Below are 17,629 nucleotides of genomic sequence, written 5' to 3' on the forward strand. Positions count from 1 at the left end.
ATTTTTTAAAAAAAATTTAAGTGTAGAGAACCAACTCCATAACATTTTGCTCTGACTTCTACATGTGCTCCATAGCATACACACTCACACATAATAATAATATTATTAATAATAATAATAATAATAATAAGTAAAAATTTTAAGAGAAACTATTTAAAAATCAAAGGATGGAGCAGGAGAGATGATGAGCAGTTAAGAGAGAATACTACTACTAGAGAGGGCCTGAGTTCAGTTCCCAGCACTGATGGCAAGTAGCTGACAACTCCCTGGAACTCCAGCTCCACTGGCATCAGACACCTGAACCCAAAACAAAATAATTCTTTTCTTTTTTTAAAGCAGGGAGTTGGGGCAGCCAGAAGTCCAAACATTGGTAAATCATCATTGGGCCAAATGAACTATATAAGGACATCTAGCCCCCAGAGCACCACTGTGCAAACTGTGGTCTTAATAATGTTAACTATTTGGCTCCCTAAAGACACCTGGACACTTGAAAGTTTTCATACTGGTTCGAAGAGCCATATGGACTAACCCTGAACTTGGAAATCCACAGGCATATGGACCCCTCTGCATCACTCCCCAGCTTACTCTGAGTTACCTGAAGGCCTCACACTGACTGTGAAAGTCTGTGCACATCAAAGCTGACCCACTAGAGTCCCAATCCCAGGGCAGGCCAGCCTCTCCAACCACAGACTGAAGAGATGTTGAGTCCTTTCTAGGCTGTGCCATGCCTTCTAAGAGTGGGCTTACATTGTGTGGAACAGAGGCATCTAAGATCTGCACCACATCAGTTTGATGTCTTCCTCTGGCCTCTCCCCTAAGGGGGGTTTGGGGAGAGAGAGAAGTCCCATGTCATCATTTAAGCTGGGCAGATGGAGAAGCGCCTCTAGGCTGCTGGCGTTTTTGGGTCATCCTGAGCAGCTGCCCCCTTGTTCCTGCATTGCAGAGAACAGAGAGTCCTACTTTGATGACTTCTGTACAAGATATAGAAACGGGGGTTGGGGGGAGAGTTTTCTTTATTTCAAAATAGCCCAGGACATATGAAAACTTCTTGTACCATAACAACACAGTCAAAGGGAAATTTGTATGGAGTTCACTTTCTAAAATGTCACCCCACAGAGACCAACCTACATCTCTGCCCAAAGGTCATGATAAAAAATGTAGTTGGCAAAACCATCCAGAATAGCCAAAGAGTTCTTTCAAATAGCAGCTTGGTACATGACTGGGGACAAAACTGGGTGAGAAAAACAGGTTCCAGCCTAAGGCCCAAGGCTCAAGCTTGGTCTGTCCCTGGGAAGCAGGTCTGACCACAGCACAATCTAGCGATGTACACATGGACACTCAACCAATGCCAGCTCTGCAAGGGAAGAGCAGGTAACCCCACAGAGCTGAACCAAGGCTGCTCTGCAGGCAGGTAAGACTCACCCCCTTTCTTGGGTTGGGACAGCATAGTTTTCCATGTTCTCACTGGCCATTGGAGGACCAGTGGAGTAGAAGTGGCCAGCTGGAGACAGGCACACTGCCAAAGGTAAAGGGGGATGACAGGAGGGCCTGCGGTCAAGTCTGCCCCTCTGAGGCTATCCCAGGACCTTTTTCCCTTTGGAAGCATGAAGGAAAAGCTTTTTGCATTTATATCCTCCCAACGCCCATCGGCCTACCTCCCTATCACTAGGTACAACTTTCATGAAAGTACTACAGACTCATCTGCCCTTCTCCTTTTTTCTCTCCAGCTCAAGGTCCAGAGACCTCCCTGAATCTATGTTTTATGTTTCCTTCCAATATAGAGGGAGTGGGGACCATCTACAGAGGGAGTGGACATTCATATAGGCCGTATACTTAACAATAGCCTATTTCAGACCAGGACTAGCCCTGCTGCAAACAGCTACACAGCTTTTCTCCACACTCCGCCCACCAGCAGGTACTAGAATGATGGAGAAGGTTCTGGTACTCATGCCTGAATAGCTGACTCTAGTGAACTGGAAACCATCTTTATACCTAAAAATGACTCTGCCCCTGATCAGCCTCCCCAGAGATTACTATGTGAGCATATCTGGGCCAAGCAAGAACAGAACTACCTACCACTTACTCCCCACTACTCACCAGAATGCTCGGGTGCTTGCTACTGACACATTTTTAGAACACTCTATGACATCTGCTAGCACAGGACCCATAGCCCTGAGTGAATGAAGGAGTCCTTGCCTATAACAAACCCAGCCAAGACATCAGATCAGAGAACCCCTCCATCCCATCTCAGTAGAAACACTGGTAGATCTTAGCAGGTCCAGATGGAGCAGCAGAGAGTACATTCTGAATACAGGACAAGTATTGGCTGCAGATTTCCGAAGAGCCCAGCATGCAAACACACAGGGTTCCTGGCACGGCTGAGCTAAAGAGGCCAAAGGGCCTGGGGGAGCTCTGAGCTGAGAGGGAGGGGTTGGGGTTACAGTATGAAGAACAGCAGGGCTACAGACTGCTTACAGGGTAAGGTCTGAGGGTAGTGCACCACATCTGCCTGGACAGATATTTCCCTAACCCTCAGAGGAAATGAGCTCATTTCCAATTCTGTGTCTTTAGGCCAAGGAGCACTGGTGTCCATCCTTCTACCAGACTGACCTCTCTGCACTTCTGTTTCTCTGAAATTTAGATTCCCCACATACTGGGAAACAAGACTAGAACTCTTCTATCTGATGGAACAGTCTGCAGGGAGGACAAGGTTGCATGTCCATGTTTGCAATGACAGTGGCCTCTCTGTACTTAGAATGTGGCTAGTGTTTCCAAAGAACTGGATTTCACATTCCATTTAGTTTCATGGGCCCTGTGACTACCACCCTGAACAGCACAATCTGGAGTTTGCGGCATCATATAAAGCAAGGGTCAGGATTTTCTGTATAGGGCCAGGCAATAAGTAGCTTGGGTTTCACAGTCCATCTGGTCTATAAACTGCATAGCAACTTAAAGGAAGCCATAGGAATGGGTGTGGCTGGCCTTAGAGCAATGGCTCTATGGTTAAGAGCACATGATGCTTTCCCAGGATCCCTGAGTTGGATGCCAAACAGCCTCATCAGATGGCTCACATCTGCCTATGACTCCTGTTCCAAGGGACCCTCTGGCCTCTGAGAGCAGCTGCACCCCATGAGCATACCCACCCACAGACACACATACCTACACATAACCAAAAATAATAAAAATAAAAATTTAAAAGTTGGTGTGGCTGTCTTCCTACATAACTTTATTTGTAAAAGCAAACAGCAGGCCAGATTTTTGTCATCTGACCAGAGTATAGGGTTGGGAGTTCAAGCCTCAGGACTACTCCCAGCTGAACCTTAAATCATTTACTTTCTTAAAGGTGTCAATAACACTGGGGATATGGCTCAATAACAGAGCACAGGCTGGTGCACGTGCAAGGCTCTTGGCTGAATCCCCAAACATGCACTCGAATGTGTACGTGCACACATACACCCCAGAACAAAAGCACTTACCTCTCAAGGTGGTTAGAGGGATAAAAAGAAAAATTGTAACACATTCAACACCTCTCCCTCCCCACCCCCTTTAAGTGCTGAGCTCTACCATGCAAGACAAGGACCAAAAAGGTCCTTGTGGATTAAATGAAAGCAGCAAAGTCCTGAAGGATCTAACTCATGCCGCCCTGTAACTCCTCTACTGTGAATTTTCAGTCTGCTGATAGGAAAACTCCAGCCAGAGAAGTACAGTACAACCAGTGCTCAAGGTCAAATGCAATCCAAGGGCAGAGCTAGGGCAAACACAACTGGGGCTCCTGGTTCCTGGTCAGGTTCTCTTGCTCTCAGACACCCCAACTGATGGTGGCTTTACCAAACTGCTGCTTGACCAACTGTATCATCTGTACTAATCTGGGACTTCAGTGGAGTACATCACACAGAAGCAGAGTCGGAGCTGAAGAGATGGCCCAGAAGTTAAGAGCATTTGCTGCTCTTGCAGAGGATGGGGGGTTCAGTTCCCAACACCTACCTGGCAGTTCACAACTACCTGTAACTCTAGTTCCAGGGGATGTGAGGCCCTCTTCTAGCTTCCACAGATACCAGGCACATATGTGGTATACATGAGGCAGACACTCATACATATAAAATAAAAAGAAAGCTTTTAAAAAGGAAGAGCCAATAACATCCTAAGAGTCTGACATGTCAAGTGACCCGACATCCTGTTCTCAGCTCCATGCCATCACCAGTAACCACAGGAACACCCTTCTGTGGTCGATACCCTCTTCTGCACAGGATCATGTGACATTTGATACACTGGAGAACCAGGTGAGTCCAGGCTGTTGAGCACAGCACCACTTTCTCACAAGGAAATGGAAAAGTGCCTTCCTGTCCTTGGCCACTGCTCTCTGCAACTCCTTCCAGAGTCGCACAACTCTCCACAGGAGGAGGCCAGCATCAACATGAACTGAGTGAAAGCTTGTTTCTTACTCTACTTGGGACAGAACTTTAGACCCCACCCAGGCACAGTACCTGTCCTTTTTCCTCTCCTCAGTCTATCTACCATAGGTACCACTCGGACTACCACCTTCTCCAGAAACACAATACATAACCAGCTAGGACCCAATGCTGGCACCACCTGCCCCCACAAATTAAACAAAGGCAAACTGAGACACAGGCATTCATCCTCTCTGGAGGCAGCATCTGGGCTCAGTCCTCTCTCCTCAGCCCCAGCTCAACACCAAAAACCAGGCCTCTGTCTCCAGGGGTACTCAAAGCCCAGCGGTTACCAATGTCATCAGGTCCCTTCCCAACTTTAATCCCCCCCAGAAATTGGACAGGAGTGGCTGCGCTTGGCTGTTCTCTTCCAAATACAGGGAGAGGACTAGGTTGGGCCAGGCATGTCACATTGGTTCAAAGCCCAGCAGGAAGCTAGCAAGTCAGGAAGCTCTGCAGGAGAAGAGAGCAGAATACTGGCCATGCACTTATGTGGCAGTGAACCATGGCACATAACTGTGACTTCCTGCAGTCTTCTCTACAACACACAAGAGTATGTCTAAAATGCACACAAATCAAAAGAAAGGACAGGTACCTCCCCGAGGCAAGTTACACCCATTCAGTTGTGGCCTACCACTGCTCCACACAGGGTCTCACCTTCTATTCTGGCATGGCGTCCTTTGCTGCAGTATTGCAGCCCACCTTTGGGCCAATGGAAGCTCAGCCAGGCCCAATCTGTCTTCTCCCTTTTCTTGAATGGGTTAAGGCCTTTGCCAGCCTTCCTGGGAACTAGGTGAGCAGGAGGTTCACTGCCCAATCCCACCTCAGGAGTCAGAGCTGATGAGCAAACCCTACAGGGTTTGGAAGAGACACCCAAAGGGCCATACTGGGCACTGAGACACCTCCTCCTCATAGGTTCCTTAGTTTTCTTCCTTCTCTTCCTCTGGGCCAGTGTCACATGCCACACAATCAACTGGGCCTGGAATTTGGGCTGGCATCTGAAGGCCGTGAGGCTCAGGAGGGCCAGCGCCAGAAGTCAGGTGACCTGGGCAGGCTGCTTCCCAGGCCCTGTGTCAGCAACTCCCCCACCCTTGAAGAACATGCTTTAACAGAGCCCACGGGGCAGCAAAGCTTCGTTCTGATCACATCAACATGATGAGAGGTTTTTTTCCCCTCGGTGCTGGTGGGGTGGGAGCGTTTTTACAGTGAGTCAGATCTCTGTAATTCATGTCAGGCTGAAATGCACCGATATAGTATAGGCACCGGTAAGATGTAAGCTGCTTCTGCAAGTCCCAGGTGCCCCACTGAATGCTCCCTGTGACTAAAATAAACTAGATCAGGCCTGCTCTAAGGTCAAGGCAAGGCCCTCAGTCAGTTGTATCACCAACAAGACAGCACCTAGTAGAGCCTACTGGAGAAGCCTTTGGCTTCCATTCCAGAGTTGCACAGATATCCATATGGGCAGGCCCAGCTCCTGTATAAACTAGGTCTTACTCATCAGGTGGTACCTAAGTACCTGATGCTTGGGCCTGACGCTCACCTGCCTCTTCCCAGGTCACACAGTGGCCTCCAAGCTGTCTGCTCCTAGCCTGCCCTGTGCCACCACTCCTCAGACACAGAGCCTTCACACCTGCAAGCGTCAGCTTGACAGTCCTAGTTCACACCCCTTGGCACTCCACAGCTAGCCTGGTCTTGACCCGCTTAGCTTTTCCCATCTACACAGATGTCACCTTGGAGCCCAATATTCTGAGTGCCAGAGAGATGGTTTCTTGCGACTGCTGTCCCTTTTGTGCAGACAACTGGTCTCCAGGCCTGGCTAGTTCCTCCTCTGAAGCTTTTATCTGTCCACATCCCTGCTCATCCCTAAGATGCAAGTCAAGTGCCCCCTCTTCCAAGGGGGTGGACTGGCCTCTACCCCTTAGCTGGCTCCAAGTGACCTCCCTACAACTTCAGCAGACTTGTGTGACTCTTATGTACCTGTGTCTATACATCTCCACTACAGTAATCACACTGGGGGGGGGGGGGGGGAAGGAAAGGAAAACTGTGCTGCTCTGCCCTCCCCACAGGAAGTGAGTTATGGCTGATAGTGATGTAATACTCCTAAGACACAGGGGTCAGAAGGACTAGGAATGAATGAGCAGGCCAGGGATAGCAATCCAGCCCAGCCTCAGTCCCATGCCAAGAACACACGTAAAGGTAAAAGAAGAGAACTAATTCCATGAAGTTGTCCTCTGGCTTCCACATGTACACCATGGCAGGCCACAGACACACAGGCATGCATGCACGCACTTGGATGTGCACACACTTGCACATGCGTGCCCCCAAAGCAATCAGAACTATGACCATTGCCTGAGGAACAGGACCTCAGGTTGACCTCTGGCCTTTGCATCCCTATGCATATGCACATATGCCTACATGAACCCACACACGCACATGGGGAATGGGCAGCCTGCATCAAGGGAAGCACTATGAGTGAGCACACAGGCTCTGCCCTGTGTCACTGGATCAAGTTGTCATCTGACGTCCACACGAGTATCAGGGCAGGCCACTCACAGCTTAGTTAAACTCCTGCTCCTTGAAGAGACTGCAGTCATATTTAGGTGGTGGTGGGGTTCTAGAAGAACTGGGGGGTGGGCACCAGCTGAACCACAGCCTGTACTGAGAGAGTACTGACCTGTCACCAGTGTCAGAGATGATGCCCCACAGAGAGGGAGTGCCTATCAGTGATACCAACTGCGAACTCTGCCACCAAACCTGAGAAGTGATAAATGGGCCCCTCACCCTCTGCCCGGATAGGCACACCCAAGGTTTCTAGAGAATCCACTCACAGCGGTCAGGTTGAGAGGAGCTGAGGAGAGCCAAGATCCTGAGGCCACATCATCATCATCCACACATACATACATACATACATATGTTTAATTTTCTAGAGCCAGGCGAATTCACTTTTGGTAAACATAAGATTTAGTTTCTTAAAGAGAAAGCTTAAAAGATTTCACTACTTTTAACTCTTGTTTTAAAACACACACTAAAAACTAAAATTATAATTCATAATTCATAATTCCAACTCATCTCCCTGAAAAAGCCATAAGCCCTAACTAAGGTGAGAGTAAAAGCTTGCCCAGAAGAGCTCAGCTAAAGGCCTCCCTGCTTTGCACTGTGTCCTTTACCAGATGAGACCAGCAATCCTCTGGCTGTCCTCCTGCTGACACACTTGGACTCTAGGCATATCCAACCCACAGGTGGAGGTTATCGTATTCCAGGGGAAGGACATCAGGGAGGCAGAAGACACCCGCTCTAGGGCACACAGTCAGTACACAGGAGACTGTGCTCTGAACTTGATACTGATCCCAGAGATGAACGTTGTCTTTGCCTGAAATGATATGGGAATGGTTTCATCTACACTCTGCTCTAAGCTCCCGTGACAATGAACAGTCCCTGCTTCTTCCCACTCCCCGTTGACAAATAGACTGCCCTGGGCCCATGACAGAACCTCTGTCTGCCAGTCATCTCCTAATTTACATCCTTCCACGCGGCACCACCCTCCTTCTGACAGGGGCTTTACAAACAAAATAAAACCAACCAAACAAACAAACAAAAAAACCAAGCCCTCGCCTGATCCTCTTGAAACACTGGAGGCATGCAAGCAAGCTATGGTGCCTGAGGCCCAGAGACAGTAGCAGACAAATTAGGCCTAACTAGGATGCAGTATAGTACCCAGGATCCTACAACTGGCAAAGTCACATGGCTGCTAGAGAGACTTCGTGGAGACAATTCCCAGGGCCCAGTCCGTAGAACTATGCCAGAGAGACCACCCTGCATTCTCTACACCTTTTACAGACACAGAATCACAGATATACACCCTACTCACTGGCACCAAGAGACAGTCCTTCCCCCTTCACCCAGAAGATGACAAGTAGCACCTGGATATTAGCTTTCACCTCTAAACATGCAGAAAGATTGCTGACAGTAAGCCTGCAGAACCTCCCTCTGATTCCAGGCCCTTGGCCAGTGTGAGCGCCAGAGCAGCCAAGGCCTCCTCCAGCTGGGCTTTTTGTCTGGCGGGGACAGTACTTTGTGCTTCAGTTTGGAAGGGAAGGTGGCCTCCATGTGACAAGGTGAATGGAGCAGACAGAAGGAACCTACCAAGGAATATTCACAGCTCCTCCTGTCAGGAGTGAGTGCACGCTGCTTATAGCAAAAAGTCTGCATGATAGAAGGGCTGAGATTAAATCCTAACGACCTTCTCAAGAGGGCAAGAGATTCCTCTAAGCAATACCATGGGGTCAGTGCACTGAGCAACAAGTAAACTACTGAAGCAAGTTGCCCACCCCCAAGCTGGACACTCAGCAATGTCTGCAGGATAAAAGTGAGAAAACCTGTCATGGAGAAGTCTCACTCTCTCTGCCCTGTACCAGGTCCAAACTAACCTCACCCACTGCCACAGAGATTTGGGGGCTTAGAGGCTAACACCTTTTTCATGAATCATATCTTGCCCTGGCTTCTGGTCTTTCCATCCAGCCTCATCTGTCAGTGAGGAACACGAGAGTACTGGCTGAGCACACTGAACCATCCACCCACCTTTCAGTTGATGTAAGCATGGGCCTGCAAGAGAGGCAGAAAATGGCTCTGTCACCCGCCAAGAGCAATGGAGTATTCCCTGATTGGTTGAAGAACTCTGAATGGCAGTGATTTGGTCAGCAGGCACCTGTGTGAAAGCAGATGGTCTGAGGCTGGGATGAGATCCCAGGAGGAGGATCAGCGGGTGAAGGCTCAGGAGGTACAGGCCATCTCAGCAGCCACCTTGTTTCCAGAGTGGTGGAACTCCCTTCCTTTAGTCAGACCTGGGAGGTAAGAGAAGCTCTCTCCAAGGCCACCGGCCAGCTCTACACACTGTAATCCTATGAATAGCTTTGAGCTATGAGGTAAAACCAGGTCTGACCCTCATTTTCATAGAAAGATTACTGAGCTGTGCCCTGGCCCTAAGCTGCATCCTGCCTCCCCTGAAACCATCATGTGTTAAACCTCCATAAAGTCCTTAGGAAGCCTGCTTGAGATAACCACTCTGAGAACACAGCCTGGGCAGCCACCTTCCCTCTCCAGCACTGGGGAAGGTAGCTCAGAGATCTCAAGAACCCTGAGCAAGACTGGGTTCCTGACAACAGAAACAGGGACTACCTGGACGCCGTCCACAGTGGGCACCTCGCCCAGAGGTGAGTTCCTCTCGGATTCTTCTTCACAGAGATGGAGGCAGCAGTGGAAAATTCCAAAGGCTTTGCCCCTCTCCTGCACCAGAAGGCCCCTAATCCCCTGCTAGAGACCACAGTATGGTGGGATCTGCCCTGTGCCTCAGTCTCGAATGTCCAACAGAATCAGCTCAGGAGCATTATTAGAAATACCAGTGCTTCAGCAAACAAGGTGAATACTTTATTTTGGTACTTACAAAGCTTCCCGGGTATTTGTAACACACTTTACACAAACTGTAATACCTCAAGTGTTGAGTTAGAGTTCTCTCAGGGAGATGAGGTGGACACTGGAAATACTGTTTTGATTTTTTCAGGTGTGAGTTGGGTGAGATAGTCTAGATTTATACAATAAAGAATGCTTTTGCTTAAAAAAAAAAAAAAAAAAGAAAAAGAAATACCAGTGCTTGAGTCCCTCCCCCATCCCCCAACCCCTCTACGGGTAAGTAATTCACAGCCATGAAGTAGGGTGACTGCCCTGCCATCTAAAAATTCAGCAAACAGGGATCTAACATCACCCCATCACTCTCTCTCTCTCTCTCTCTCTCTCTCTCTCTCTCTCTCTCTCTCTCTCTCACACACACACACACACACACACACACACACAGGGAGGCCTTGCTGAGAGCACTCCCCCACAGCACAACCATGGACTGCCTGCACTGAACCATCTGTCTGGGGATGAGGAGCCCCTGCCCAGCACTGGCAGGGGCAGACACAGTTCCCCTGTGCTGGAAGATGTGCAACTGTGTTCTCTGATTACTTCAGTCTGTAAACAAAATATGATACTTGTACGAACCTGGGGTGGCAAGCACCACAACATAATTTACTTTGAGACATCTGAATTACAAATGCAAAAAAATAAAAATAAAAAGCTAGATTAAAAAAAAAAAAAAAAAGCCCACACGCCTTTGAAAACCCTTTTAACAATCTCTTGAGTGGAAAAAATGGAATCTGAATAAATGGGGAGGCTGGAGCTGCCAAATTTACTTCCTGTTTCCCCCAGAAGGTCACTGGGAATAATTACATTTTCTTGTGAATCTGTCTTTTGAAAGTTCAAGCAAAACATCTTCAGTCTCCCCAGCTAAGGCCCTGCCTTTGGGCCTGCAGAAGATAGAATTCAAGAGTTCAATTAAAGAAAAAAAAAAGGGGGGCGGTGGGCACAGGACAGGGAGAAGTGTGGAGAAACGGGCAGTTAAAATGTTAAGTTTTGCTGTTGTGCTAACAAGACTAAACAAAATTTATGCTTTGAGATAAAACAGAACCTAGTGCCTCTAGCTTGTGACACTCATGACTGATAGCAGGGTGAGAGAAAGCAGGCTTTTCAGCCAGCCGGACTCAGCAGCTGCTACTGGCTTCTCGGCCTTCCAGCTGTGTGGCCATGGACCAGGTATCTGGTTTCTCAGAGCCTCAGTTTCCTCTGTGGAAGTGCAGGCTGGCTGTACTCGAGGAGGCCGGCCGGGCTCAGCGTGCCTTCCACACCCCGTGGGTTTTGTTGAGAGTCGCACGCCAGCCTGCATCTACTGGGCTACCTACCGCCTTGGGGACAGCATTATACTAGCACTGAGCAAGAATCTGCTTCTTTGTATAGTGCAAGAAGGGAAAAAGCCAGAGGAAGAATCAAATGTCGGCCTGCCACCCCATCCTGGGGTCAAACGGGCTGTTTACCAACACGACCTGCTGTCACCAGCTTGAGAGTGACACAGTGGGAAAAGCCCCCTAGAAACTCACGGGTGACACTGAGGTTTGCTCTCGTTTCCATGATGTCCTAGCAAGATCTGGCCACACTGTTCCCATCCCCCAAGCAAAAGGCAGCTTCCCCTCCAGCCCCCACAGCAGGAGAGAGAGACCAGTTAAAAGAGTGGGGGTGCCTGTCACACTTCTCTGTAACCCCTGACGTGATGTGAAAGTCTACAAGGTAGACCCTTTGAAATGCAAACTCTTGCCGAGTCCTTGGAACGTGTTGTTATTTTCTCGGTTCCCGAGGCTGCCTGCAGACCCACCCAGCAGCGCTTTCCCTCTCAATCAATCGGCATTTAACAACGATCATGGGGGAGGTGGGGGAGGATGACCAAGGAGTCTCTTTTTTTGTTGTTTTTTTTTTCTTTTTCAGAAAAGCTCAAGTGTCTCCATTCACTTAGGGGTAGGGGACAACCTTGTCCTTGGCTCCAGCCTCCCAGCACCCCTCCAAAACATCTTGCAGCCAAATATCTCTCATTTTATTCAAAAAGTATTAATTTCTGCTCATATCCTCAGAGCATTTTCACAGATGAGAATACAGATTCTCTCTGACCTGGGTTCCTTAAGATTAAGACAGACACCATCAAAACCATAACTCCAAACATACAAAGGCCAAACCTTCATGCAAAACCACGTGCACTAGAGGTCTGCACTAAGTCAACCCAGTTACCCTTAAAACAATGTTGTTTGGCAAGGAAAATTACTTCACCATATGAAGAACCCTAGGGAATGGAAACTGCTTTTGAATATAGACTTTTCAGTGGCATGGCCATTAATCATGTTAATGTAAACTGTACTAAAACAAAAATTTTCTAAGCAAGTCTCAGGGCACATCAGCATATCTAAGCCTCTGGGTTTGTTTCCAAAGTTCACAATCCCAGCAAGCAATGAAGCTACTGTTAGTGGGGTCAGCTATTACTAAGCAGTCCCCAACCCTGGAGAATAATAAAGGTGATTCAAGTGTATAGAAAAAAAAAAAAACCCTTCGTAAAGTTGGGTAGGAAACAAACAAATTAATCAGAGAAGACTAAGTGCACGAGTTTTGGGGAAAGGTATACACTGAACAAGTGTGAACACACTCCTCCAGGGCAATGTTTAAGGAGAGCGCTCAGCATTTCTGGCGGGACCCAAGTCCCTGGGCCGTTCTGTCTCACACAGTGGAGGGCAGGGCAGCAGCTGGACGGAGAGAGAAGATGAGGAGGAACGAGCCCAGCAGAGCTAAGAGGCGCTGAGCCCAGCCAGACCCAGCCATGTGCTTCGTGTTGGCAACAAACTGGCTCTTTTGAGAAAGGAGGAGTCTGGCAGAAAGGACAGCTGCAGCAAAGCAGAGAAGCAGTAACCTGGAGAGAGCCCTGAGATTGGGGCTGTCCCCTAAGTTAAAGCAAAAAACAAACCACTTTTGGGGTTCCCAGAACTACTTAATCTATTAACACCCTCTCCCCTCATCTCATGAGCAATTAAACAGGGTCTGTCCACATCTGGTTCCCATCTAAAACCAAAACTTGTACTATCAGCATATTACATAACAAATTGTGCCTGCAGGTTTCTTTTATTACACACCAGAGAGGTGTGCACGGTGGTGGTTGTGCTGACCTGAGTGTATACTTCAGTGGTTTTTTTCCCCCTTATGGGCACAAACAAGTTTTCCAGACTGTGCATGATTTAACCCTAGAAAGTCTCATGCCTGGATGACACATCAGCTGGGACAGAGGACCCAGCCCTCAACCCTCAGTGCCAGCTGAAGAGGAGTGGCTGGGAAGGGTGTGCATTTTAAAGAGCTCGGCGGCACCAGATTGCTCCACAGTGTCCCCTGCTGACAGTATTTAAACACAGCTCCCTCCTGAAGGAGGAGGAGAGCTTTTGCTGAGCTCCCATCATGAGTCAAGCACTAGCTCAAGGAACTCATTTAAAACAACCCAGCTACTACAGAACTACAGGATGGGGATGCTAGGGGGTACCAACTAACAAGGGGCAAAAGAAAGGTGAGGAGAGAGGGACAGAGGAAGAGAGGGAGGGAGAGAGGGAGAGAGGGGACGGTTAGGAGAGAGAGAGAAGGAAAGAGAGAAGGGGGGAGGGAGCAGGTGAGCACCCAGGAAGGGCTTCCTGTAAAATGTCAGTTGAGTGACTCCTCTATGAAGACCTTGAAGTATCTATCTAAAACTCTTTCCATAACATACCTCCTACAGTGAAAACAAAGGGGAGAAGCTGATTAGAATCATTATCAATCAAAACAGTGAACTTATCCTGCCTTCAACAACCTTATGGTCCAGGGTCTGCAGCACTTACTTACACACCCAGCTTTTCCAGAATGCTTGCTTTGATGTTAAAATGCACGCACATCACACTCTTGGGGTGTGTGTTGGGGGGGGGAGCAAGTCCTTGAGAAGAGCTTTCTGAACTGTCTCAAGAGCATCTTGTTCCCGATGTGGACATTTGGGAGAAAACTGCACGCGTTCCCCAAGCCTTTTAGATTTCTTGACTACCACAGCACCCAGAAACTGGATCAGCACGCCCCTGATTCTACAACTACAGTTACTAACCTTATGACTCAACCCTTCTTTCACTAAAAGGGGCCTATCACCTGGAACAAGTTTTCTGCTAATCTAGCACACAGCAAAGGGGAAGGGGAATCTACAGACATTCAACTCGCTGTCAGAACTGTAACTGAGATAAGTCCCTGCTAAGTGGACAAATTAAAATGAAACCAAAACTTGGTGGCCCAGTCAGGATCGTGAGTTTCACGGGTGTGCAGACTCCATTCTTTCCCCAGGGCCTCAAATCAAGTCATATCGTTCAAAACGGGAGTACAGGATTCAGCAAGGAGGGATTCCCCCCTTCCAGGAGTGGAGACTGCTGGGAACACATATGCTAGCATGTCATTTGAAGGTCTGCTAATATGCTGAAGTAGCCCAAGACATGGGCTGGCTTGCCTGGCTTCCTGGGCCAATAAACAATGTCATTCCAACTCTTGAAGGAGTCAACAGAAAACAGTCCCTTTTCTCCACTGTCCAATAATTAAACAAACATTTGTTCCTGTTGAACCACCACCAGCCTAGCTCCATCTGCACCAACTCCTGTGACACAACGACAGAGGCGGCAGCGGCGGCACAAATGGGGCCAGGACCTGAATGCAACCCACGACGGGGGCCACTTTCCCAACACCAGAGTCCCAATTCTACCGTATGGAAAACTCAAGAGTGTGGCCTATAGGAGGCAGAATCCCATTCACCAAATGCTGCAAAGAGCTTTTCTTTGTTCGCCATGGTACTAAGTACAGTACGTGTTAATGAACCCGGCGGTCAGGAGCAAGCCTGGCATCAGGGGGCGTCCAAAGGCGAGGGTCCAGAACAAGCCTGCCCACGCAATTCCAGGCCCTTGTCCCACTCAACCCCAAGCACTGTTCCCCTAGTCTGGGGGTGGAAGAAGAGCTTATGTGGGGGTGGGAGGGGGGTCGAGAAAACACTTGAGTCAACTCAAATCACCCTCTTCGGATTCTGGGTTTCCAAGTCTCTTTCGTCCCGGTTCCACCAAGAGAAACCCCTAGCTGGCAACCTGACTCCCACCGGCTCGCAAATCAAGGATTGGCAGAAAGGAAAAAAAAAAAAAAAAAAAAAAATGTGACTAGGCTAGTATCCTGTGACGGACGGCCCTCTTCGCCATGTGCAAAAACCACGCCGGCACAGGCGACCCCCCAACTCCTCAAGTCCTGGCCGCGGCCACGCCGCCTGCTTCCCCCTCCCTAGACAGAGCGCCCTCTCACCCCCATCGACACCGTGCGGGTCAGTCGGGCAGCCTTGGAGTCGTCCCTGCGCGCCCGCATCCCAGGGGTAGCGGGTGTAAACTTCCGTGAACAAAAGAGTTGTCTGCAAACGATGCGGAACTTCGGGGCTCAGAGCCTTCGCTGCTGCCACAACCTCAAAGGAGGAGGCTGCCCGGGAAGCAGCCGTCTCCGCGGAGCGCAGACTTTTCGGCAGCGCTAGGTTTGCTCTTCCCCCGCCAGCGCGCTGACAAGTCTCACGCCTGCACCAGGGCGAGCAATAGTCGGCTCCGGCAGAAATCACCCGATCCGCCGTATAACAAGGAGACAGGGAGAAAGAAAGCCAGCAGCATTAAGGAAGGACAGAGCGAGCGCAGCGCACGCGAGCCCAACTTCCCCCGCCGCCGCCGGGTAGCTTGTACCGACCCCGTTCCGGACCAGCCCCCTGGCGCGGTTGCCCGGTCGGGTCGCTTACTGTGCGCGCCGGACGCGGGCCGTCACTGCTAGCGCTCGCCAAGTCGTCCGGGCTGCCCGCCCGCGTCCGCTGTGCGCACGCTCTCCGCCGGCGCCGAGCGCTTTGTACCGAGCGACTCCCGGGGAGGAGGAAATCGACTTGTCACTTCCTGAACTATTTGCAACTCGTCCCTTTAACCGACCTCGGCCAGGCCGCCAGTGCCCGCTGCTGCCGCCCGGCCGCCCGACCGCGGCTGCGTGAACTCGGTGGCGCTGTGCGGGCGGCGTCGCGGCCGGGGCGCCCGGCGTGCCTCTACGAGGTGCAGTGCGCGCAGCCGCCGGTGGGCGGGGAGTGGGGGGGGTCACGGCGCGCCTCCGTCAGTGCGGCCCGGTGTCCAGTGAACCCGCACCACGCACCCCTCACGCCTGGATGCCCGGGCCCGGGGAAGTAGCACCGCACAAGTCAGGATTGAAACTCAGGCCTCGTGGGCTTCAGATGGCCAGCTTCCGGGTTTGGCTTAGCAATTTAAAAGAATCTGTGGCGAACAAGACCGCAAAGGGGGGGGGGGTGGCGGGGACCCTGGAGCAGTCACACTTTAGGATAATAAAGCACTGTTCCTGACTCTGGGTGCAATCGAATTTGAAGAATTTGTATTTCAGATGCCACATCCAAAACACATGCAACTGGGGAAGGAAGGATTTGCGGTTGCTAAGCAGAGGCAGGGCATGTTTAGTTCTGTAACTTAGGATGTTGACTCAAGTGCAGGAATGTAACCCTGATAGAAGGCAGCAGAGTATTTTCATTGTGCAGCTCACCTGGGGGGGAGGGGACAATGTTCCTTGTGAAATGAAGTTCTAGATTTCCCATCACTCCTTCCTGCTGATGTGTGTTATTAACCTTATCCAAAAAGATTTTTAAGAGTTTTTTTTTTTAAGTCTCTATGCCTGTTTTGCGTTCCCCTTTGCCAAAAAAACAAAACACCTCATTACTTTACATGGATTGTGTCTGCACCGTTTGAATGGTTCTATTCATAAATCAGGAAACTTTTTCTGTTGCTTCGAGGAACATTTAATTGGTTTTAATCCAATGTTGCAATCCTAGTATCAAACATAAATGAACAATTAACTTTTTGAGTTTGTGTGCACTTGGGAAACTATTAGATTTCATGGCTATTGCTGAAATATTTCAGTTTGTGACCACACTGAACCTATTCTTTTCATATTTCACACTAAGTACAGCTCATTTCAGAGGCTCTACCATAAGATGAGGATGCTCATCAGAGAGATGATTCGAACATAATCAAATCACTCTAAAAAGGCCAAGTGTGCTAAGACACTGACTACAAAGATGCTGATATCCATAATGCATTACTTCCTTTTAAGAAACATGTTTAAAACTATTTTTTTAAAGGAATAAGAACCACATGTTCTGTCAAAAGAAGGCAGGCACATGGGAAAAGCAGAGGTTAGTATAATACACTTATAGTCCCTTCCCAAAAGCCACCTGATCACAGCACTACCACCTTAGCCCCCAAGCTCTGTAAGAATAGAGTTTAATGCACTTAGCTTTTTTATTGGGAGGCCTAGAGTGACTCCTGCTGGCAAACATTCCATTTATTCCTGCAATTACTAGTTCATCAGGTCAACTTAAAAAAATCAAGATGCCAGGGGTCCTAGGCCTGGAAACAATTATTGCAGCCATTATTCTTGTTGCTTTGAGAACCATGTTAGTCTCATGAAATTCCAAAGATGGGGGTTATGGGAGCTCCTCTGCTCTAACACCTCAGTTTCCAACCCTAAACACCCTAAACAGCCTGTTTTTCTGGTTCTTAGCCTTTCTTGATGTTGCCTAGGACTAAAATTCCTGCTTAAGGAGCTGGCTAACCAACAGAGTTGTCTAAGTCTGAATCTTCAAGACTAAAAAGACACACACACATTAAGGCTTTTACCACTCTTCCATACATGTCATCACATCTTGGTTTCCTTTTTTTTTT

The 17,629-nt window shown here is 49.1% G+C and overlaps 1 protein-coding gene across 4 annotated transcripts in view; it reads right to left on the minus strand.

Annotated features, from left to right (window-relative positions):
* The window catches only part of Fam53b (family with sequence similarity 53 member B), a 101,902-nt gene extending 85,981 nt beyond the window's left edge, over window positions 1–15,921 (minus strand). The window contains exon 1 of one of the 4 annotated variants that reach the window (XM_029547534.1): window positions 15,658–15,921. The gene's annotated coding sequence lies outside the window, so the exon portion shown is untranslated. The other 3 variants (XM_029547537.1, XM_029547540.1, XM_021195415.2) reach the window with 3 other exon arrangements.
* Between the last annotated feature and the right edge of the window lie 1,708 nt (window positions 15,922–17,629).

The sequence above is a fragment of the Mus pahari genome, chromosome 1, assembly GCF_900095145.1.
Source record: "Mus pahari chromosome 1, PAHARI_EIJ_v1.1, whole genome shotgun sequence".
Taxonomy (NCBI): Eukaryota; Metazoa; Chordata; class Mammalia; order Rodentia; family Muridae; genus Mus; species Mus pahari.